This window comes from Mustela lutreola, chromosome 2, assembly GCF_030435805.1.
Source record: "Mustela lutreola isolate mMusLut2 chromosome 2, mMusLut2.pri, whole genome shotgun sequence".
Lineage (NCBI taxonomy): Eukaryota > Metazoa > Chordata > Mammalia > Carnivora > Mustelidae > Mustela > Mustela lutreola.
The window spans coordinates 147,814,168-147,837,980 of record NC_081291.1 but is presented as its reverse complement, the minus strand read 5'-3'; the positions used below and the strand labels follow the sequence as shown (position 1 = coordinate 147,837,980).

The 23,813-nt window shown below is 40.1% G+C and overlaps 2 protein-coding genes across 8 annotated transcripts in view; one reads left to right on the top strand and one right to left on the bottom strand.

Moving 5' to 3' along the window:
* P2RY14 (purinergic receptor P2Y14) overlaps positions 1–10,165 on the bottom strand; it is a 55,696-nt gene extending 45,531 nt beyond the window's left edge. Inside the window, exon 1 of one of the 2 annotated variants that reach the window (XM_059163754.1) lies at positions 10,058–10,165. The gene's annotated coding sequence lies outside the window, so the exon portion shown is untranslated. The remainder of the gene's footprint in view (positions 1–10,057) is intronic. The other variant, XM_059163752.1, reaches the window with a different exon arrangement.
* MED12L (mediator complex subunit 12L) overlaps positions 1–23,813 on the top strand; it is a 325,613-nt gene that overhangs the window by 171,871 nt on the left and 129,929 nt on the right. The gene's annotated exons all lie outside the window — the stretch shown is intronic.

Below are 23,813 nucleotides of genomic sequence, written 5' to 3'. Positions count from 1 at the left end.
AAGTTTATCATAAGGCAAGGCCAGAACATTTGGATATTCTGTTTTGCTCTATTGGGTCACAATTCCTGTTAGTAGGGTTTTTTTTTTTATCCAGGATGTCCCTGAGACTGAGCATAGGCCTTTATAACAGGCTTTCAAAATACATTTCTCTCAACCTCTGTGGGTATTTACAAATGAGTCAGCAATGCTTTTAGGTTGCTTCCACTTTATAGAGCTCTATTACCAGATGAAATAAGGAATCAAAGGAGCAATTCAAGATGGATTATATATCTGATTGTAAAACTGAAACCCCAACTTCTAGAGGAAAACAGAATATGCTCACAACCTTGGATAGGCAGTAATTTATTAGGATACAGAATGCACTAACCATAAAATAGAAAGTTAATAAGTTGTACCTTATCAAAATTTTAGACTTCCATTTTTCATTAGATACCATTAAGAAAATGAAAGGTAAGCCATAGATGGGGAGGACAAATTCACAATACATATCTATGTTAAAGGACTCAGAGTATTTAAGTAATTTTCCTAACTTATTTAAAAAAGGGCCAAAAGACTTGACGCAGTTCACAAAAGAAAATACTTGACCAGACAACATGTGAAAAGATGTTCAACATAGTGAGTCATCAGGGAAGTGCAAATTGAAATGATGAGGTAATACTTCACACCCATTAAAATGGCAAACAACAACAACAACCACAAAAACCCACCTCCCAGAACCCCCACAACAACAGAAAACCACAGATACCAAGAAAACTGATAATACTAACCATTTACAAGGAAATGGAACAATTAGTACTTCCATAATTTTTAGTTGGAGTGGAAAGTAAAAAGTCTGCTTTAGAAAGCAGTTTGTAACTTGTAATCAAGTTAACATTCAGCTAATGAGCTAGTAATTTAATTCCTTACCTGTTTAGCTAAGAAAAATGAAAGCATATGTCTCTAAAAAGAATGTTCACAGCAACTCTGTTCGTAACAGGCAAAAACTGGGAATGAGCCAAATGTCCATCAGAGGATTAAAATGGATAAGGAAATTGTGTTATACTTGTAGAATACTGTTTAGTGATCATGATGAGTGATATGTGCCAACAGTATGATCTCAATAATCTCAAAATGTGAAACTAAGTAAAAGAAGTCAGATACAAAAGGGGTGTGTAATGTGTGATTCTATATAAATACAATTCTACTACAGGTAAAACTAAGTTCTAGTGGCAGAAATGGGGCAAGTGGACACCTGTGAGTGGAAAGGAGAGTGTAAGGGAACTTTTCTGATGGAAATTCAGTAATTGGGGTGGGTGTTTACTTGGTGTCAAAACCCATTGAATTTACATTTCAGATCTGCTTTCCATTTTTTCCTATGTAGCTTACAGTCAAACCTAAATTAAGTGGGGAAAAAAAAAATCAAAGGTGTGAAACTTGCACTTAGAGCAGTAAGGCTGTTAAATGCATGTTGTAAACTGTGGGTACATGGTATAGAGTATTGGAAAGATGGCAGGGAGTGTGTACCACAAGAGCTCTCAGAAAAAAGGTCAACAGGAAAGGCTGTGTGGGCAAGAGATGGTTTATGTTATGTTTTGAAGATGGAAATTGATAAATGTAGAGATTGGTCATCGGAGGGAAATAATTCCAAATAGAATCAAGATCTCTCCGGTCAAGGGATCAAGGCAAGAATAAAGGAAGACATAATTAAGGGTCAGTAAACATATTAATGGAAGTTGTTTCCGTACTTTTTTTGTTTGTTTCCGTACTTTTTTTTTTTTTTTTTTTTTAGCTTTAAAAGACCATTTATTATTCTTAAATATTTACAACTCATGGGTTAAAATATTTATCAATTTATTACCAAAAGGCTATTTGTTGGGATTTTGCTTGAAAGGGGCTTCACCTGTTATCTTGCACCACTTTTATTTCTTATGAAAGAGAATTCCAGGTTATCTTTCTAACTTTTTACATTCTTCCTTTCTAGACATTTTGAACTAGCCACCTGGCTATCAAGGAGGTTTCAAGGATACCCTCGTTAATAGGCTTTCTAGTTTCCCACCTCTGAAAAGAAGGCCCCACTCACTTTCTTAGCTACTGCCATGTAACAGCTCCTAAATAACCTAATGTAAGAGCACAGTCCAAGTGTGACCATAAATGAATACCATAGCATTCCAATGGAAAGCTATAAATGTGAAACAGTGATTCAGTAATGAAAATTGACTGGTCATGGAATCTCTTTTAAGAAACACAATAATGGGAACATGGAGGCATAGTGAGGATTACTTATGAAGAAAGTTATCAAGGAGACCTGATATTCCCACTTAAATAAACAACAACAAAAAAAAACCCATCAGGCTAAACAGTCCCTTTGTACACTACTATTGTTAGACCCCAAATAAAAAGATCTTAGAGATTTAAGAAAATCACTATAAAATACTCTATTACTTATGTTTTGCATGGTTTTAAAACATTCACAATGCTCTTAATCATACATGAAAATATAAAAAAATAAATATTGCCATGCATATCTTGCTGACATTTTAAAACCCCACAAATAAATAACTTGAAATGCTATCCCTTCCCATCCCTCAATTGGTGTGTCAGTTTCCTTTTTTAAGACGAGGCCTAATTTTGTTTCTTCAGTCCACCAGATGCTTCAGTACACAGTGCTCTTTCCTTTTTGTGAGCTCCTATTTTAACTCCACAGTGCAGCCCATCATTTTTCCCAGATTATAGCCTACATGCTAAGTGGGTATCTTCTCAGGAATTACCTCCTGAAGGAAGGTAGCTTTTCTTCCACTGCCCCAAGTGAAATGCTGAATCGACAGTCCAATGCCGGTTAGGGTTCTTTGGATGGAGGTTTGATAGCTGTGCAGCAGAGGACATGGGCTGGAATGTAGATTATGTGTGTGTTGTAGGTTTTTATATATATGAGTGGCTCTAGGTTTTGATTGTTGACTATATATCAGGTAGTATAACAACCACAGTAGTGCTTCTTAGGTAGGTATTTTAACAGATAAGTAAAACTGAGCAAACACAGTTTAAGTGGCAAGCTAGACTCTGAATATGTCCCTTTGGCTTCTACTGTCTTGTAGTCATCAAACCAGTGTACTGTGTTACTGAGAAATAAGATATGATGATGAAGATATCAATAAACATTGATTGTACTCTGATGTCATGACAGTCATTGTTTGGGTACTTTATGCATATGAATTAATTTAATTTCCATGATCAGTTAGGAAACTGAGTCATAGAGGCATTGAATAACTTTATCAAGGTGATATCAGAGTAAGTGGTGTGGAGTTAAGATTTGAAACCATAGTTTCAATATGTTGAATATTTTATATATATATATAATTAGTTAGATTCCAGAATGCTGCTCTTTGCTCTTTCCTGTTGTGCTCCATTGCTTGGCTTTGTGGGTTTGAGGACTAGCTTTCTCCCTTAGTGAAAGCACAGCATGCATCTTTTCTTAGGCAGGAGTGGACTTAGAAGTCCTTAGGAGTGGACTTAGATAATAACTAGTGAAGCAGAATGTTGTTTCCATGGTATAGTTCATTAAGATCCTCCTTACCACTGTCCATCCACTGAACATTTGTTGACAAACTTCACTGTTTTATGTCCTTGCTAGGCTAAGACAGACTCCATTCTTTTGCAGGCTTAAGAATGTAGGTGTCATGCTTGGTTTCCAGCTGAGTCTGGAGTTGAGATCAAAACAGACCCTCCAGAATGACCTTTCATTGTAGCCTCTGTGTGAGGATTTCAGGCTTATCTCCTTCCAGGATTATAAGAGGGTTTACAAGTACCTGCTGGGAAAGTCTGTGCTGTATGCTGGCATCCCTAACTCCAAGACCATTGCCTGTAACAGTGACTCAAGGGAACCACTGATGTGCAAATGTACCCTGCAAGACCTGGTGTTCTAGGGAACTTTCCCTTGTCCCCAATCCAATGACTCAAGCATCTGTACCCAAGTTTGCAAATATATCAGCTGGGTAAATGAAACCATGAGGAAGCATCATCACTGATCTCTGCATACCTCCCATCTCTCCATCCATATGCCCTGAACAAGAAATTCACAGAAATAAGGACATGATGAACTGTAGTCATATTTGACTTTACCTTTACTCAAAGACATATCAAAATCTCAACAATGCGCCATGTGTGTAAACCAATGAAACTAGCAAAAGACCTAAAATCAACCATGGAACACAAAAACCTCAGTGCTGGTAAAGAGGTAGTGAAACCATCACTCTCAACTAGTAAAACTGTAAATTATGCAGTTTTAAAAAAAGAGATTATTTGAGAGAGAGAGAGAGAGAAAGAGTTGTGGACTCCCCTTCAAGAGTGGAGCTTGATGGAGGGCTTGATCCCATGACCCCGAGATCATGACCTGAGCTGAAATAAACAGTTGGATGTTTAACCGACAAAGCTACCCATGCACCCCATGTGCAGTTTTTATGATAGGGCAGTTTGGTAAGGTGAATTGAGACCCTTATTTACCACTATTGATCCTGTGGTTCTAGTTTAAGAAGATACTACTAAGAACAAACAAAAACCTAAAGTGCAGAGCTAGGGTTGAATTCATCAGAACATTATTTATCACAGTAAAAACAATGGAAACATTGAATGTGTCTCTCAAATTAGTGGATTATTTAGGTAAATAAAGGCTTGTTTGGGACAGGATATTAGGGAGCTGTTAAGGACAATAACATTGCAGAATTTTTAGTGTTATGCAAGAATGTTTATGTTATATGATGCACGTGAAAAAAGAATGAGACAAATACATGCATGGGGCTCTACCCGTGTAAAATGAAATTTTCACAGAACAAAATCTGAAAAGACACGTAAGAATCTAGGTCTGGGTTTCTTATTTTGTTTTGTGTTTTGTTTGGTTTTTACTCACATGGCTTCCCAAGTGTTTAAAAATTCTCATACTACTTGAAATAAATGAAGAAACTGGACATTACTGGCAATATGCTAATGTTATGGTTTTTGAAGGAAAATTAGGAGACCCATACTCAGAAAAATAAAAGAGTCTTGCCACAACCCCAAAAGAGTAGGCAGTAAGGGTGCATTAAGTATTTTAACCTAAAATGATGTTTTAAGGGAGAGCTCCTTTTCTGAAAATAATTCTTTCCCTTTTTTGTTGTTCACCAAACTACCTGTCTCAGTGGCATGGTGAAGGGGCCTGCTGCTGTGTTTTGACTCTTCATAGATTCAGTGAAAACAAGACAGCTAATTTTACAGTTTAAGTTTTCTTTTTATCTCAGGACATATCTTCTCTCTTCCTTTTTTCACTTCTATAAAAATGGTGGGTGCAGAGATGTTTGGAGTAGGGAAAGAGGCAGTGAGGTCCTTGTGCAGAAACATAGGTAGGCAGTTTCAGGGGCAGGAAAGAGAGAATATTAATTACGGCCAAATCCTGGGATTTTTAACTGAATTTTGCATCGTTTTCCATATCCTTTTTTTTGGGGGGGGGGTCATCAGTACACGTAGAGCTATCAATCAGCTTCTAACAAGATTAGGTCAGGGATTCAGATCAAGTTCATAAATGTTGTTTGGCTTCTGATAAGATTAGCTCCCTTTCAAATCTCTATAAAGAATATATATAAAAAAAAATATAGTACATTAAGATATGCCCAGAGATTGTTGCCATAACTGAGTAAGTATCATTTCTTTGGTGAAAGAATTGAAGTTGTCAAGGCTTGTCTTTGTGCCTGTTAGAATGTAAGCCTCATGAGGTCAGGGAGTCTGCTGCCTGTGAAGTTACCCCTAGCATCTAGAATCATGGAGCGGGGCACATGATGTGGAATCAGTGTTTGCTAAATGAATGGATGACTGAAATTTTTCTAGAATGAAAATATTTCATTTACCCTCTGTAGCAGAATGGAAGCATTCCTTAGATGAACTCATCTATCAGCCATTAACCTTAGGGCTGAACTCACTGGAAAGATCCTGTAAGCAGTGAGTGAGTCCTGCTTTCTGGCCAGATATCTCTCCCACAGTAAAAGAAAACTTGACATGTTGCAAGTTGGCTTGGTGTGAATTGTCGCTATAGTCCAGGGATGAGATAAAAATCAGTGTGTGTCATCCTAGAAAGCTAAGACTCAAATTCTTTGTCCTGGTGACCACACCAAAGTGCGCAATCTCCTGTGGGTCAAGCTGAGCAGCCAAATAGCTGATCTTTTTCTCTTTGAGAGTGTGACTTTAATGACAGATGTATGTAATCCAGTAGAAGCCATCATCCCTCTGTGATTATTTTCTCATCTGAGAGATGAAGGGTGAGAACATGGCCCTCAGTGCTTTTCAGAAACAGCAGATGGAAGACTTCTGAGTTGAACAAAAAAACCCAGCCATATAAGTTAGGCTGTGTGAAGGCAAAGGATTTCAAAGGAATCAAAAATTGATGAGATCCAAAAGCATATGACCATTTTACTTTGCCTTTAAAAGGACAGTGGAGTGGGAAGCTTTGTGGCAAACTTGGTTTTTCTGGGAATTAAGGTAGCTGAATTATTACTATAAAGATAAGGCTAGTAAATAACCTACTAGGCTTGTCGTTTTCGATGGTGCTAGTTAGGGGAAGAAAAGTGACTGCAGAGGAGCCAGAGTATTTAGCTAAAAGGTTTTTAAAGATATGATGGAGGAGACTTGATCCTGTACTCAGGAGGCTTGACTTTTTATGTAATGTTTTGGGTGATTTTTTTTGTAAAGATAGTATACCTCTACTGAAATTGATTTCTCTAGCCATGTCCTCTTGGCTTTCATGAGGCAATGCATTTTTCAGCATTCAGGGACACTTGTGGATTTAGTACTAGAATGTAGCAACAGAATAAAGCTAATCTGAAATCCCAAGTAGTAAATAGAGCCCAGCCAATGAATCCTCTTTATAGTATTTAATCTTAAATGTAAGAATGACTGTGTAACTTACTGTCCACAGCAAGACATTTCTGAAGTAGGAATATTTCTGAAGTAGGAATATTCTGACGTTAGGGGTATTATTTATAGTTATGCCTGACCCTGTCCCAGGGTGTACGTGTCATTTACCCAGTGGAATTCAAAGTTGAATGTGCAGCAAATCACCTAGATGACATGTTAAAACACAGACTGCCAAGCTCCACTCCCAAAGTTTCATACTTCAGTAGTTCTGGGGTCAAAGATTTGCATGTTTAACAAGTTCACTGGTGATGTTGATGAATCTTATCTGGGGGGACTACACTTTATGAACCACTGCTCTACCTAAAAAGGCTTGGCACTCTTATGCCAGTGATGTAATTTTCATTTGAAAGAGACTTTCCTTATTGTCCAATAGTCCTTTATTAGAGAGCCTTCTGCAAGTGAGGGTACCCGTAAGGAGGATGGCAGAGTAAGCTTTTGTGGCTTCAGCCTCTCCTCTCTGGCCTGGTGTGCTCTTGGTATTCCAGAGACCCTTCAAGCTGGGACGTTGAGAAAGCTCGCTTGATACCAGCCTAACTTTCAAGCAATGCTGAAACGAAATGAGATAAAGGTGACTTCTAGACTTCCATAGAGATGGAGGCTTAGGAAGCCTCAACACCTAAATTCACTCTAGAGGCAACAGTATTCCTTTGTCCAGCAGCTGACTCTAGAAAGCATCTTTGATCTAATGGGAAATACCTTGACCCCGCTCCCTCCCTCCCTCCCTTCCTTCCTTCCTTTTTAAAATTTCTCTGGTCAAGAATAATGTCATGCCTAACTGTGTGGGGATAGTACGGTGGTTTTGCTTGTTAAGCATTTATTCTTTATTTTGCCCCGTCATTAACTGGCCTAGATTGTACTCAGTGTTATTAGTAAGGTGAGTGTGAATGTGGGGTTCAGCTACAGATGCGTAATTCTCAAAGTGGGGACCTCCAGAGACGCAGCATCAGCTGGGAATATTACATCAGGGACTGGGACTCAGGGAGCTTGGTGGCCTGACTTCTTAGAGGGTAGTTACTTAGTCCCTTGCTGCCTAGTGTATGCATTAGCTATTTTAAATTGGTCCACCTCTCCCTCCCCTCCAGTTCTCCTGACCTTGAGAGACTTTCTTTTTCTATTGCTGCCTCTTCCCAAGTTGTATTGTTTAAAGATGTCAGGCATAATTGTAATTTATGTTTCAAGCATAACTTGCCCCCTAATATATGTGTCTGATACTGGATGGAGCATTCTTTTTTTTTTTTTTTTAAAGATTTTATTTATTTATTTGACAGAGAGAGATCACAAGTAGGCAGAGAGGCAGGCAGAGAGAGAGAGAGGAGGAAGCCGACTCCCTGCTGAGCAGAGAGTCTGATGCGGGACTCGATCCCAGGACCCTGAGATCATGACCTGAGCCGAAGGCTGCAGCTTAACCCACTGAGCCACCCAGGCGCCCGAGGATGGAGCATTCTTACAGCCACAATATTATAGATACTACCCTACAAATACATGATTGAAGATGAAAGTAGTTGAAGAGGATTTTAGGACCTGCTGATGGGTGATTGGTGGAGGAGGGTGGAAAGGGAGGGAACAGGTGTGGCGTGGTAAGGCTGGATTGATTGAAACCCCGTGGCCTCAGGAGCTCCATGAATACAGTACAAGCTCCTTCCATGTGCTCAGAGGGCTCAGGCTTATGGTGAGATCAGCTGGGTGGCCTTGGTCAGGATAGTTACATCCTCTCTACCTGCTTCCTCAAATGGCAGAGGGACAGTATAACATTTCAGCAAGCACTAATTCTTTCCCCACACCCTATCTACTTCCCGTTACTGGGTTTTCATGCTTGGACTATCTTGTGTCCCCTCATTTCTTCCTTACTGCACTATAATGGACATGCTAACTTGGAGTTTTTGTGTCTATTACCAGTTGTGGATGTGTGTGCATACTATTATATGTGTATTTATGCAGATTTTATGGAAGTATAAAATTTGTATGTTCAAAAATTATAAAAATCTATTTTGCTATTTGATGAGTACATTATGTATTTTTAAAAACTTATCAGTGGTTTTTTTTTTTTTTTAGTGCTAAAAACTTTGTTTCAAGTCTGTTTTAATAAGGTGAACATGTAAACTACAACATGTGTGTGGGGAGTTTATTTTTTTACCAGTGTGAATTTTTTTTTTTTTTTTTTTTAAGAAGTGGGGAGGGGCAGAGGGAGAGGAGAAGAGAGAATCTTAAACGGGCTCCATGGAGTCCGATTCTGGGCTCCATCTTAAGATCCTGAGATCATGAATGGAGTTGAAATCAAGAGTTGGGTGCTTAGCTGGCTGTGCCCTACAGGTGTCTCCCCCCCATCCCCACTTAGTGTGACTGTTTTGATTCATTTCTCCATAGCATTAGGTGTGCTTTCTTAAAAATATGTTTCTGGACTAGATGGATTGTGTGAGGTTGGTTGACTATGCTCACACTGTAGATCGGTGTTAATTCTCTTATGTGTAACGTGAAATTCATAATATTTAGAGTATTTGAAATAATTTGGCTGATTAGTCATAGACCCTAATTAGTAGCACATTAACTCAAATTTTTGCTATGCATAAGAGATGTTTTTGCAGTTTATAATTATCTTTAAAGGCAAATAATTTATCTTCTTAGGTATTATGAAAGTTATCCCAATAACAACAAAGATCAAAGCTTTTACCTGTGTGTATGTATGCGTGCGTGCGCGCGCGCACACACACAGGTAATAACTATATATCCAGTCATATATGCAATTGTAAACAAAAGCATTCACACTAACTTTTAAGTATTGTAATAATTGATTTTACAGTTTTTGGGGGGCAATTTCGATACACATGTAGAAGCTTTTACATTTGTCCCAGATAAACACCTTTTTGTCATTTTCTTTGACATCTCTTCTTCACAGATATATTGTAACAGTCACAACTGGAAATCTTAGTCATCAATTATAAAATTTCAGATTTGGGTCCTGGACTCAGTGTGAGCAAATAGAATCCCATAGCAACCAATTATCATTCTCAAACAAAAAGTGATTTACTGGGAATGGGGGTGATCCATTGTTGCTGGGCACTGTTGCTGCCCAGCTCACAGATCCTTTTTGCTCTCCTACGCCATTCACACATACTCACATGCTCTCACAGCAAAGCTGTCTCCTTACCTGCCCGTCACCTTGCGTCTGTGGGTTAAACAGCGTTCATTTCAGAATGTGTCCATGTATGCTACAGATTAAGACTGCTCGAGTTCCTGCTCGTCTTCTAGAACAGATGAAAATCAGGAACTTGACAGAAACCACAGAATAATCGGTCTGCTCTCACTGCCCAGTTGATCTGTCAGAACTTACTCAAGCCTGGGAAATGGAAACAGAGAGATGTTTGGATCTCTGCAGGTGTCAGGCTGGCTTCTGTGCTAGCTACTTCTTTGCCTTCAGTGGTCCAAAAATCCTCGTCTTCCCCCCACCTCCTCCACCACCTTGAAATTTTCTCCTACTTTTTTCAACATCCCCACATCATTTGGCAAATGAACAGTCAGACGACAATCTAAAGTAGTTTTCTTTGTAAACTTGTAAATTACACGTCAACTTGTGATATAGTACAAGGTCTAGAATGGACAATGGGCAAGTGAGGCAGGTAAGAAGTGGTTCTGTCTGAAAGCCCCTTCCAGGAGGAAGCAGTCAGCAGCCACCCAGTGGTATGCACTGTTCACAAACAAGTGGGTATTGGGGCTGCCTGGAAATGCAGAATTAACATTTGAGTAAATAAGCATTTCGACATCAGTGGCCACATCTCTTAGATAAGAGGTACTGTATTGGCCATTTTTTTCTCCACATTAGTTTTTCCATGTTTGAGCATTACTGACAGATCGGGAGTCATTTGTTCACCTTTTGCTTAGTGTGTGCTGCTTATTATGTTACTGTTTTGAAAGCAAAAGTCAGGCGCTGCTTCCAGTTTTTAGTCGAAGTTCTATCGTCTAGTTTGTCATGTCCTGAAGAGTGTTCCAGTATCTCTCCTAGGGAGTAAGATTGCGCATTTAGATTTGGAAGCCTCAGAATTGGGCTACAAAGGCCCCATCAAAAAGTGTGTGACGTGACTTAGAACCAGATTAATAAAGAAAGAAAACCATGTGCCCTAGAGCTCTGTAGAAGGCTGCTACAGTTCAGGTGTGTTCACTTGGGTTGTTCCATTGCCACATCATGGGTTCATGGTTTAACTCACAAAATCTGGATTTCATATACATGAGCAGTTAGACAATAATTGTTCTTACTTATTTATGTGCTTATGATAAACCGGGTCCTGTTGTAGATACTTTGTGTGTACCTACTATGTGGTAGGTGGTGGTCCAGATTCTGGAAATGGAGCTGTGACCCTCTCAGACCCAAGTCTCTTTCCTCATGAAGCATATTTTCTTATTTCGTCCCCCACTCACAAATAGTCACTATTGATCCTTATACGCTGAGCAGAGGCCTCAAGGGACCCATGGATGGTTTTAGGTTTCCAGCTTTGGTCTGTGTGAGGAATTGATTCTTCTGGCCCCCCGGGGGCCCATGCGGTTCTTGCTGTTGTCCGGACTGCTGGGGCTTTGAACACCTGTGTGTGCGCAGTCTCGAGGCTTGTTGGTTTCAGCTGAAGTGGGCTGTCGTGGGGAAATACAGGTAGGTAAGGACTAGCCGCCAGAGGCTGGTTATTACCAGGCACAGTACAGTGTCCTTCAGATGGAAACCTGCTGATTTAATGGAAGATTCGGCGTTCACAATCTCCTAGCTGCAGCTCTCAGGACTTCTGATTTATACCTGGAGGTATAAATGTCCTCATGGTCTCAGAAGCACCCATTAATTGTCCTTGTGCTTTCAAGCTTTTTGCATTCACCATGGAGTGCTCACGTACCTGATACGGAGTATGACTGGGAGGAAGTTTAAATTCACTGGAGCTTATTGTTTTCTTCCTGGTACCAGTCCAAGGCCAAAGAGATCGTACAATATAAGTGGTCATGTGATGGCTGGTAGTCTAGATAAGTGACATAGATCCTGTCTGAGACCCCCAGAGATTAAGGAATTGTAAAGTAGAGAGCTCATGGCCCACCCAGAGGGTCAGCTGCCACTTGGTCAGAGCTTGTCAGGGTCCAGTGGATGAGCCAGTATCATCAGAAACTTCCGTGTTGATTGTGTGCACTGTTCTGAACACCTTATGTGTTTAAAGTCCCTGAGTTCTCACAACTCCGTGAGCTACTGTCCCCCTCACCTCCTCTTTCCGTTCCTCCCTCTCTCTCTCCCTTCCTTCCTTCAGATTTTGTTTATTAGTCAGAGAAAGAGCACAGGCAGAGGGAGAAGCAGGCTCCCTGTTGAGCAAGGAGCCCAATGTGGGACTCAACCCAGGACTCTGGGATCATGGCCTGAGCTGAAGGCAATCACTTAACAACCGAGCCACCCAGACATCCCCCTCACCTTTTTTCTTAATAGAGGAGGAAACTGAGGCACAGAGAGAGTTAGGTCCAGACTTCTTAGAGCTGGGGTTTGGAAGCTGATGGAGCAGCTCTCAGAGCAGTGCTCCTACCCGCAATTCCACGTCTCTCCTGACTTTGCACTCCCTTCCTAAATCAAAGACTTGGCCAGATCAATGTAAGCCTAATGTCTGGTGGGCACAAACAAAACCTGACCGCACTGCATTTGGCTCGTGGTAAGCCAGTTTGGGCCATCTGTTTGTAATTATAGGGGCAGGTGACAGGGCAAAGGTGACAAGCTGGAGACTCCATGAATACTCATTGTCAAGGATTGGATTGGAACCCAGATACACTTGCTCAATGAAGGAGCACTTTCTTTGTAGATCCTTCTACAGCCAATTTACAAGGGAACATTTTGAGGGTTAACTATGCCTTTTCACAGATGAGAAAATATAGCCTCCAAAAACTTAAGTTCTCCAAGCCAGGAGGTGGCAGGACTGGACTTCAGAGCCCGAGTTTAGGATTCCTTCTTCAGTACTCTAGGTGTTTCCTAGAACCAGATGAACACTGAGCACAGATTCGTTAATCCATGAAGCATCTGAGAGTCGGGTATACTGGGACATTATGTGCTGGGAACCCAGGAAAAGTATATTTTCTCATCAGAAATTGCTGATGGTATGTACCAGAATTTTAGTGTGAGATGAGGAGTGTACAGACAGTGATGGCAGCCAGATGAAGTGGTGCATGTGGTAAGGACGGCAGGGGCCAGGCCAAGTCGTAGAGGCAGTAGTGAAGGCTGTACTTGCCTTGGAATTGCTGGAAGATGAACATGTAAGTCTCCAAGAAGAACTTAGTAAATTATGTGTTCATCTTGCATTCTTTTAAAGTTTTTTTTTTAAAGATTTTATTTATTTGAGAGAGAGAGAATGAGAGAGAGAGCATGAGTGGAGAAAGGTCAGCAGGAGAAGCAGACTCCCTGTCGAGCAGGGAGCCCGATGCCAGACTCAATCCAGGGACTCCAGGATCCTGACCTGAGCCGAGGGCAGTTGCTTAACCAACTGAGCCACCCAGGTGCCCCTCATCTTGTGTTCTTAACACTGCATGTCTCAAGATAGATTATCTGCCTTCATAGGTTTTTTGGCCATAGGACCTTACTGAGAGAGTGGTGAGGCCAGGTCTTGTGATTTCTTCTTTCCCTGCTTGGGAGAGACTTTGAAAGGAGACATGCAGAGCTGCTGCCTCTTCCCCCTAGGCCTCTGGATAGGCCTCTCTACCCTCTGCTTCCCTAGGAACTCTGAGCAGTTCCGACTCTTTTGAAGTCCTTGTTTATATATCTGACTGGCCATCAATATCACCTGGGGAGCGTTAAAATGCAAATTCCAAGACCCTGCTTCAGAGGAACCGAATCTGAATCCTTGTGTTTTCGGCTCAGAAATCTTTTTTTCTTTTTTTTTTTTAAATGGGGGTGGGGTAAGGTGTGCTTAGAGGGAGACAGAATCTCAAGCAGACTCCCCACTCATTGGGGAGCCTAACACTATACGGTGTTCTGTCTAGTGACCTTGAGATCATAATCTGAGCTGAAATCAACAGTCAGACACTTAACCAACTGAGCCACCCAGGTGTCCCAGGAATCTGTATTTCCAGATGTGTTCACATAATTCTGAGACATGGCCATGTGTGTGCCTCCCTGCCTTTCTGTTTAGGAACCTGCAATTTTATAACATTTGGAGGAACATTTCCTCTTCTGGGAAGATGCCTTACCTCCCAGCCTGTTTTGTCTGTTCAGCTCATTCCAACTGCCGGGATGCCTCCTCAGTAGCTGCTCTAGTTTTAGAGAGCCATGCAGACCTGTGGCCTGAGAGCAGAATTTTAATAAGGATCAGAGTACCAGTAGGGTGATGATAGTGACAAAGAGAATTCAGACACCTAGTGAGTAAGACTAGAGCAGCCAAAGATTAGGTGAAACCCAAAGAGGAAGGAAGAGGATTGAAAGGGGCTTATGCAACAAAAACAATGATGTTTGACTTCTCTTGAGGCCTTTAGTTTTATATTTTAGATCAATTCTCTCATCAGTTTTTTCCCCCACTGGATGCAAATCTGTTCTTACACTGTCTGCCATTACTCGCTCTTCTTAGCAGCGAAGTCTTAGGAGCGGAATTTTCCCTTTTTTGTGCCCCTCACTATGTTACCCACATTTTGAAAAATTGACCTTAGCTGTCCTAGTGTGTGGAGGGAGCTTATTTGTGGATGACTCAGATATTTCAATGCAGTATTGCAAATTGTCCCTGCCACCATTTTGTATTTCTTTGAGGTCTATGCTGGGCATTTTGTGGATATGTTCAAATATGAAGATTATCTTTTTTTTTTTTCAATATGAAGATTATCTTGTACACATTTTTCTCTTGCAGTTGGAAATAAATGTCTTATTAATGTTTGCAAAAGCATTTTATCCTGACAGACTATTGATCAGATCTTCACGTATTTTAACATTAAATGTTTTGTTATGTTTAGCAACACACATAATAAGCTTTACTCAACATTGGATACCAGACTCAATATAAAATTAAAGTAAAATAACCATATTAATAATAATATATAATAAATAGTTAGAGGTCATGTTCCCTGCTTTCAGCACTCACTATGAAAAAGAGAAATGAAGGATGCTTGGGTGGCTCCTTCAGCTGAGCATCCACCTTTTGGTTTCGGCTGAGGCCATGATCTCAGGATCATGGGCTCAAGTCCCAAGACAGGGGCTTGGCATGATAGAACTCAGCATGGAGCCTGCTTGAGATTCTCTCTCTTCCTCTGCCCCTTCCCCCACCGCTTCTGTGTGTGTGTGTGTGTCCACTTACTGTCTCAAATCTTTAATAAAACAAGAAAAGATAAAATAGTGTTTTCTTCTGTGCTGTTTTGATTTATGCTACATAATTCTATGTTTCTGCAACCCCTTCCCATTTAATTTTGTGGAACCCTATGATTAAAGTACTATAGGACTTCATTCTGATTGATCTTTTTCTCAGAACCTTCAAATACCCAGAAGTCGAGGGCCACCCCCACCCACTCCACATGCTCACAGACGCACATACATTTCCTTTCTTCAGCACTGCTTCCAGGCTGGAATCTGACCGGTCACTGCTGAGAGACTGGTTATATATAAACATCCCGTGTGTATTCGTACTACAAATAGAGTGGGCTTAACACACGTAATCCCCAGATATGTCTGTTATTGTTTCCAGTCGGTTTCCATCCAGCCTGTCGTCAACTGCCCTTAAAAGCTGACTTTCTTACTTCTTGGTTCTATAATTGTCCTATTTTGTTCCTTACCCCAAAATCTTTTAAGCAAGTATTAAAAAGACTTCATTGCTATTGCTTTATCCCAGATTTTCCTCATTTGTGTCATTGGATGGTAAAGACAAGCTGTGTATTTTGCTTTTTCTTGACTTGCTGTCTTGGTAGCCTGGTATAGAAATTTCATATTCTTTTTTCATAGCTCTGTAGTAGCCCATAATTTATTTAATTATTCCCTCTGGATGGGCCTTTAGATCATAATGAACATTTTCAGTGAGTTCATTTTAACCATAGCAGCTATTTACTGGGTCCTATCATTTAAAAAAAAAAAAAAGTTAAAGTTTTTGCTGGCAAGTGATTCATGATTGTGTGTGGGTTTGGGGTGTGTGAGTCCATGCAGGTGTCTACTGGACATCGAGGAATATGTGGAGATGAGAATAACAGAAGATTTTTAGTACAAGGCTCAATATGAATGAATTTACAGAGATATTTATAGGAAGTGAGTTTGGAAGTGGCTCTCTAAAAGAATCTGTGAAGGAGATGGTGTTTGGTTCTTACTATATGGCTCTTTTGTTTACAGAATGGGGTGAAATTCAATCTGGGATTAAAAAAAAAAAACACAAAACAGTGCAGGGGAGGATACTGTGGATGGAAAGTCAGCAAGGGTGGGGTTAAGCATAATGTGGAGGATCCTAACTGTCCTGCTGAAGAGTTCCTAATTGAAGATGCCGTGAATCTTTTGTAGTAAAATAACTGATGATTGTTTTAAAAAGTACAGTCTGGGGGCGCCTGGGTGGCTCAGTGGGTTAAAGCCTCTGCCTTCGGCTCAGGTCATGATCCCAGAGTCCTGGGATCAAGCCCCGCGGCTGGCTCTCTGCTCAGCAGGGAGCCTGCTTCCTCCTCTCTCTCTACCTGCCTCTCCGCCTACTTGTAATTCTGCCTGTCAAATAAAAAAATAAAATCTTAGGGAAAAAAAAAAAGTACAGTCTGTCAGGAAACCTGAGTACAGACATGCCTTTTTGGGTTTCTCTATGTGAAGTATTAAGTCCTGCCAAGGTCCATGCATCGATCGAGAGTAGCGCAGTGATAGGAATTATGCCATTAAAACATACTTAGTGTTATTTTAAAACAATGTTTTTTTTTTTTTTTTTTTAAACCTCTCAAAATGAGTGATAGGTACAGGAATTTTTGGTACTTGTGTATTTATCTTTGTGAATTATAATGAAGACAAACTTTTGGTATAATATGTCCACCTTCTGGTAGGATGACAGAAGTGACAGTTTATAAGGTATATTGATATACACAATATTTACATATTTTGTAGACACTGTACAAAACCACACTTTGGGGTAGGCACTTATGTTGAGTCATGTGTTGAATACCTTATCCCAATTAGTTGAAGTGCTCAAACAGATTTTCTGTGTTGCTAGTCTTAGACTATGTTTAACCTTAAGAATCAAAAGGAATGAATTTCAGTTGATGTTATTAGCAAAGAATTAAAATTGAGAACTTTAACTGTTACAAAAACAAAAATTTCAGTGCGTATATTTCCTCTTCTCTGTATAGTTTCTTGGAAAGGTAATGGGGAAGTAGAAGAGGGCATTTTCTTTTAGATCTCTGCATCTCTGCAGAGCACCATTTCTCATAATCATCGTACTACTTCTGTCTGCTCTTGAGACTTGCCCCAACTGTCACTGTCTCCGGAAATGTTCCTGATGCCTCGGTAGTGGTAGTATTCATCCCATGTGGTCTGTGTTTTTATAACCCGTCAGGCTAGAATGGGCTGTGGTGGCTGTCTTTGTTGGCTTGTTTTGGTATTCCCAGTCCCCACTACTGTATTAGGCACTCACAAGTGTGTGTTGAGTGAATTTATGTTACTAAAACATGGGGAGGCAGAGAATATCCCTATAGGAGGCTCTGATCCTGTAGGTAAAAATAAGTGAGATGATATAATTAATCTATAAACAAGGGCTGTGAACATTTTTAAATGATATTATTCCAGAGGCATTATGTCATTACTTATACATTTTTGAGCTCTTTTTTAAAATAGGTTTCTGAACCCTTGATCTGCTTATTTATTCATCCCAGGTCAGATAATTGAGAGGATTTATAAGACTGTGTATTTGATTTAGGGTTCTAACTGCTCAGCTCTTTAGGAAATTGTTAGAACAAGTTAGAAAAATGAGCCTTGAGAAATCACTGAGAGTGGAATCACGGAGCAGGAATGAGGCTTGCGAATGTAGAGAATTACTTCATTTCTACTAGATAAACTTTCCCAGAGTTCTAGTAAACAGATGCCACTTGTTCAGGCTGAGGTGGGTGTGGGAGGTGCTCGTCCTAGCCAGTTTAGGGGAAGGTTTTGTGGGCAATCTTCAGAGAATTTGGCTGAGGGTAACTGAAGTCAGAGGAAGTATTCCCGGTGATCACATGTGCAGTTTCTTTTTTCCATTTTTCATCCAAAGCAGGCCGCACCAGAAATTATGTGGCATCAGTCTTCTCTGTCCAGCATGCTGATGTTAGCTAAGCACACTTGTTTGTACCTTGGGACTGGGTGAGGGCTGTGTGGTTATCTCTGGCGATTTAATTTCTTTGGCAGCCAGACTGAGAACTTCCTTGTGGTTTTAGGCAATTAATGCTGTAGAGAGTTGGATCTCTCCTTAGTTAATAATTTGAGCACAGCGGTGATTCTTAGGCTGTTTTGTATGAAGCAGTTGGCATAATCAGGAGAAAGAATCAGTGAGGGCAAATTTCTGTTTCGTTCTTGCTGCTGCCTTATCATCCTCAAGGATCATGAGGCCGGTTGAATGAGGACATGTGGTTACACTGGTTTAACTTAATCGTGACTGGAAGGCTAACTGGGCACGTATTTTCTGTTTGAACAGGGTGGGGCTTCAGTGTTTTTGCCAGAGCGTCCCAGACTTCCTGCAGGTGGAGTTTATCTAGTCCTGCTGTGGAAGATAGCCCACATCTGGGCCCTCTTATGGCTCTGCCTCCTGCCCTGCCTGTTTATTGTCTCCATGGAGGCCTGTGCCTCAGAAGGGTGAAGGCCTCTTCATCTCTACAATCTGTCGAAAGCCTACCAATCATAAATTTTGTTCTTAGTAGCTGATAGTGGTGGGAAAGCTCCATGGTGGTTTTGCTGTGGAGGATAGAGAGAATTTAGACTGGATAATGTGTTCCTTCAGGAAGCAAAATGGGCTGGGTTCTTTTTTGTGGTATTACACAAAACTGTTAGCCAAGAGTACTGACCTAGAAACCACCACCCAAACTCCCAGGAAGTATCCATTAAAGGTTTTTTTGTTGAATAGTTGCAAATTCAGCATCCAGGGGTTCAGTTTGTGTTAGTAAACTGGGTGGAAGGAGCTTCACAGTGGGGCTTCTCATAGATGAGATGGCTGGATTCCTCGAGTTCTTTCTCCTTGTCCTCAGCTGCTTGTTCAACTACTAGCACAATCCTGATACAGACACCAGTTTTCCTCTATGTCATGAGTGTGGGGGCCATATATCCTGGTTTGCCCACACTGCTGTGCCGCATCAGTGATACTTTCACCCTCAAAAGTTTCCCAGTCTTGACATGAGTGATGTGCTCGTCTTAACTCTAAGAGAATGAAATGATCAGATATGCATAGTTGGTGGCTTCCCTTGATGTTCTCTTAATAGTGGGTATTATCGTTCATGCTTATTAGAGAAATTATTGAGTCTTTGGTTGAGAGAACTTTTCAACGTAAAGCGCAGCCTTATTTGCAGTGTTGATGTAGTTTATTTCTGTTAATTGCATTTGGTAGCATAATAATTAGCAAGGCTTTCAGTAGTATCAGTAATAGCTTGAAGTATTTCATTTCATTATCAAGCCATAGTTAAATCCTGAGCTTCTGGAGTCACACTGGGAGAGTCTAGACCCCAGAAAGAGCCTTGGTGAACTCTATGACCTTGGGAACGTTACTGACCCTCTTCCTTTCTAACAAGGGGCTAGTGCAGGTGCGTCCTCAAAGATTTGTCTAGAGGATTAAATGGGTGGATTCCAGGTCAACTACTAAGAACAGTGCCTAGTGCATTGGGAGTACCCAATAAATGTTTGCTGTTTTTATTTCATTAATAACTAATCAGTGTTAAAAGTACTAGAAAATGGTATGCAAGAGGCTGGGAAGGAGCAGGAAACTCAAAGCCTCTAGCAGTAGGGCCATTAGTTTAAAGTCCTGCAGTTTGTTTATTTTCTTCCCTCAGCGTGGCACACAGTTGAGATCTAGGTCCTGATTCCCAAATCCTTGCTTGTCTCCAAGACCACAGGGCCTCCCTCTGGGTCTGAGCTAAGCTGAGCGCAGGGCCAGGCGGGACAGAGGCCTGGACCGTCCATATCTGAGGGTAGATGGGCAGAATTGGGTGTAGGGAAGGAGGGGTGCATGAGATGACTCACATTTTTACAGTTCAGGTGCTGGGTGAATGATGGTACTGTTAACGGGTTCAAGGGGTAAGGAGCCTTCTTGAGGTGGGGAGAGAAAGGGATGCAGTCTAGGTAGCAGCTTGGATTCCCTGGCTTCCTAACCAGCTACCATCCCTTCACTTCCCAGCCATATATTCCTTTAGGTGGTATGCCTCAGTTTTGTCACCTGTAAAATGGAGATAATATTTACTTCTTGTTGTGGGGACTAGACATTTTATGTCAGGTACTTGGGACAGTGACTGGGGAAATACTCTATAAGCTTTGATCATTATTATTTTATCTATTTTTAAATTTTTTATTAACGTATAATGTATGATTTGCCCCAGGGTTACAGGTCTATGAATCATCAGGCTTTATTTTATCAATTTTTTTTTTTTTAAAGAGAGGAGGAGGGGAGGTAGAGGCAGAAGGAAAGGCAGAGAGAGAGAGAATCTTATAAGCAGACTTCGCACCCAGAGTGGAGTCCCAACGTGGGGCTCGATCTCAGAACCCTGAGATCATGACCTGAGCCGAAATCAAGAGTCTGATAGGTAACTCACTGAGCCACCCAGATGCCCTTTCTTGCTCTATTTTTAACCTGTTGTTTTTGGGCTCTCAGTGGTATTTATAACTGTCTTTCATAGTATTTGCAGAGAATACATTCAACATTGAAGCAGGCCCTTCATGAAGCTTGCATGCAGACTTCATAAGAATCAATCTTTTTACTGTTTTTTGATGATGAAGAAATGAGAATAAAAAAGATTGTCTTATTATTTATTGATTTATGACTAATACTGTATCCCTTCCAAATTTACTTAGGCCTTACTGGTATCTAGAGGCCTGGGTTTTTACACTGATGAAACCTTAGACATATTCTTGTTTCTGTCCACTGATGCTTCAGGAGTGGATGGATCCATCCCATTTCAGGGATGATGGATCAGGGTTCTCAGTGTAGACAGTACTACAGAGGGGGCTACTTTGTCAAAATTGGAGTTGTTTTTGTCTCAGTATTTGGTGGAAGGGCCATAGATGCTTGGTATCTTACAAAGTATAAAGCAGTCTTTTGTACAGCGAAGAGTTGCTCCATGCTTCTTGTGGGAATAGCCCATTAAACTTTCCCATGAGTGAGAAACCTCATAAAAAAGATCTGAGCCCTTAATTTATGTGTTTTTCATATAAAGTATCTTTGCTTTAATATATACTGCCCACTTACCCAAGAACATAAATACTCTATTTTTTTGGAATCTGCTCAAAAATTATATATGATTTTAGAAGCCACATCACCAGTGGTAATAATGTAGGTGGCATTTGGTTGCAAGTAACATTTATAGCTATTGAATTCACATAATTATATAGACAGATGCAAGCAAGCGTCTGTGTTGAATGGATTAATATTTGATATTAAATTACACATGATTTTATTTTTTTTTCTATTTTTCCTTAGGGTTATGATTATCGTCACACGTACATATACACACGAGCAGGCAGTCCTTGGTTTGATAGTTCTGATATACACTTATTTGAATTATCACGACTTAGTTAATGCCAGTTTCCCAGCCACATTCTTCAAATTTCAATTACAGCAGTATATTAACGTGAGTGCTTTTATGAGCTATAAACTTGGCTGCTAGCTCTACAATCCGCTATTTCTCCTATAAGTAGTACACATGCATTCCCAGTCAGTGGCCAGTCATGTCACTTCTTTCAAATCCTGTCAGTGACTGGTTATTGCATGTGTCTTACTTGGTTCATGCCCAGGCAGCAAAGTGTGCTGTTGTGTTGTTGCCTCCTTGTTTGTTTGAGATAAACCTCATGACATTCTACAAAATTGGGTAATCACCAGTGAGCATTGACCAACACAGATGAAAGAGCAGCAAAGAAGTGAAAAGCTGGACATGAAATCAAATCAAATGTGAATAGTTCTAGATGCCATCGCTGACTGGGAATTTTGGAGCCTCTCGGATGCAGCTAGAGCAACTTAGTGCAGGTGATCTTACTGACATCAAAGAAAAAGTGTTGGTGATATAAATGAAGAGATGTCCCAGAGCAAGTGAGGCTGGCAAGAAACATCACAGAAAGGAACTCTCCGAAGTACGGCTTTCCCCCACCAGAGTGTTCCTTTTAGATGGTGAAATGACATAAAGTGAAGAAGCAGTTACCATTAATGTATATGGAAAAATTCTTGAGCATTTCCAGACTCAAAAAATGGTGTCTCTTGAGGCTTTTCTGATACTTCAGGATACATTTTGCTGAGGGGTGCACAAAATCAGTTGAGATAAAGCACAGATGCTCACAGACATCGTTCAGGACCAGCATGGCGTGACACTGAGTGTAGTTCCTGGGGGAAAGAGCTTGCTGGGACCATTCTCACTGCTCGGGGTTTGCTGCCTCTGTAATGGCTTGAAGCAAAATGAACTCTGAATGCTCTTTTTGCTATATACCTTTTTTATCGTAAAAGTGAAAATCCTCTTTGGATTTACCTTGGTAAGCAAGAATAGATACTAATGGATGTCTTTCATAAAAGTGAAGTGCTATAATGGAAACTTTCAAAAAAGCAGGAATAACTATAATTAATAATTTTAAAAGCTCAAAGGATAAAATGTTGCAAACTACTCATACTTAGAAAGGAAGGTCACAGTTCTACAAGGCATAGGAAAAGATGGTTACTCTGTATTGTAAATCACATAGTGAGAGGGCAAGTACTACCCTTAAAGTTTTTTTTTTTTTAACAATGAAATAAAACACTTTAATTCTCAATATTTCCAGTGTTTTAAATTTACTAGTATTATCATTTCCTATATATTTAAAACCATCAGTAAGAACATTTTTAATGTTTAGACATGTTTTTAAAAATATTATAAATCAATCATAATTTTTCTGTTGATTGTTAAAATTGCTTTGGACAGTTTCAGTTTTGCACAGTTATTTTTATGGTCCCACGCTACCATGCAGTGTGAGGTCTGTGTCTGTGTGTGTTTGCAATTGTATATGTACATAGATAATATTATATATGGCTTCTATATCTGTGTGCTAAAAATATGTTGAGTTGTATTTGCAAAAGGAATACATTAGGTTTGATGAGGTTTAGAAGTTTTGATCTAGATATTTCAAATTTATATAATGTAAATGTTCAGCCTGATACACATTTTCTTATATTTATTCATTCTTCCATTGTGTTTAATGGTGGTATTTCTCTGGTTGCGTAAAACAACATGTAAAAATGTGAAGACACACACAATATGGTTTAGGCTTTTTGAAAAACCCTTAGAGGTATGGTTGGTAATTGACAGGTGCTTTCAATGTTATTGAAGATATTTTGGTTTAGGCTAGTGATAACGATCTTAAGCAGTGAATGTGATCTTGAAATAATACCATCACAGCTTAAGGGGCTGAGTCACATTATGCCAAGTCTGTTAGCTCTAGTTACACGTGTAGTGTGTTTGTCTGCATATGTATATAGATAAGTCCAGAGTGTTGTTGGAAATTCTTGTTTATAATATCTAAACCAAGACATAGAGTTGGAAGTTCTGGGAAATCTGGTGACTATTTTGGACCTTTGCTCACAAGTTAGGCTGATTTGATCAGACAAGTTAGGCTTGTTTCTGAGAGAGGCTGCAGATATTGGCCAGACTGTAACCACTGGGTATTCTCCAACATTATTAAGAGAAGTTGGCCACTTTACTTGTATTAAGAATGTTTGCCTGTGAAACTCTTTGAAATAAAGGAATTTCCAATTTAAGCCCATATCTGGAGTTTTCAAATGAGAACAAAA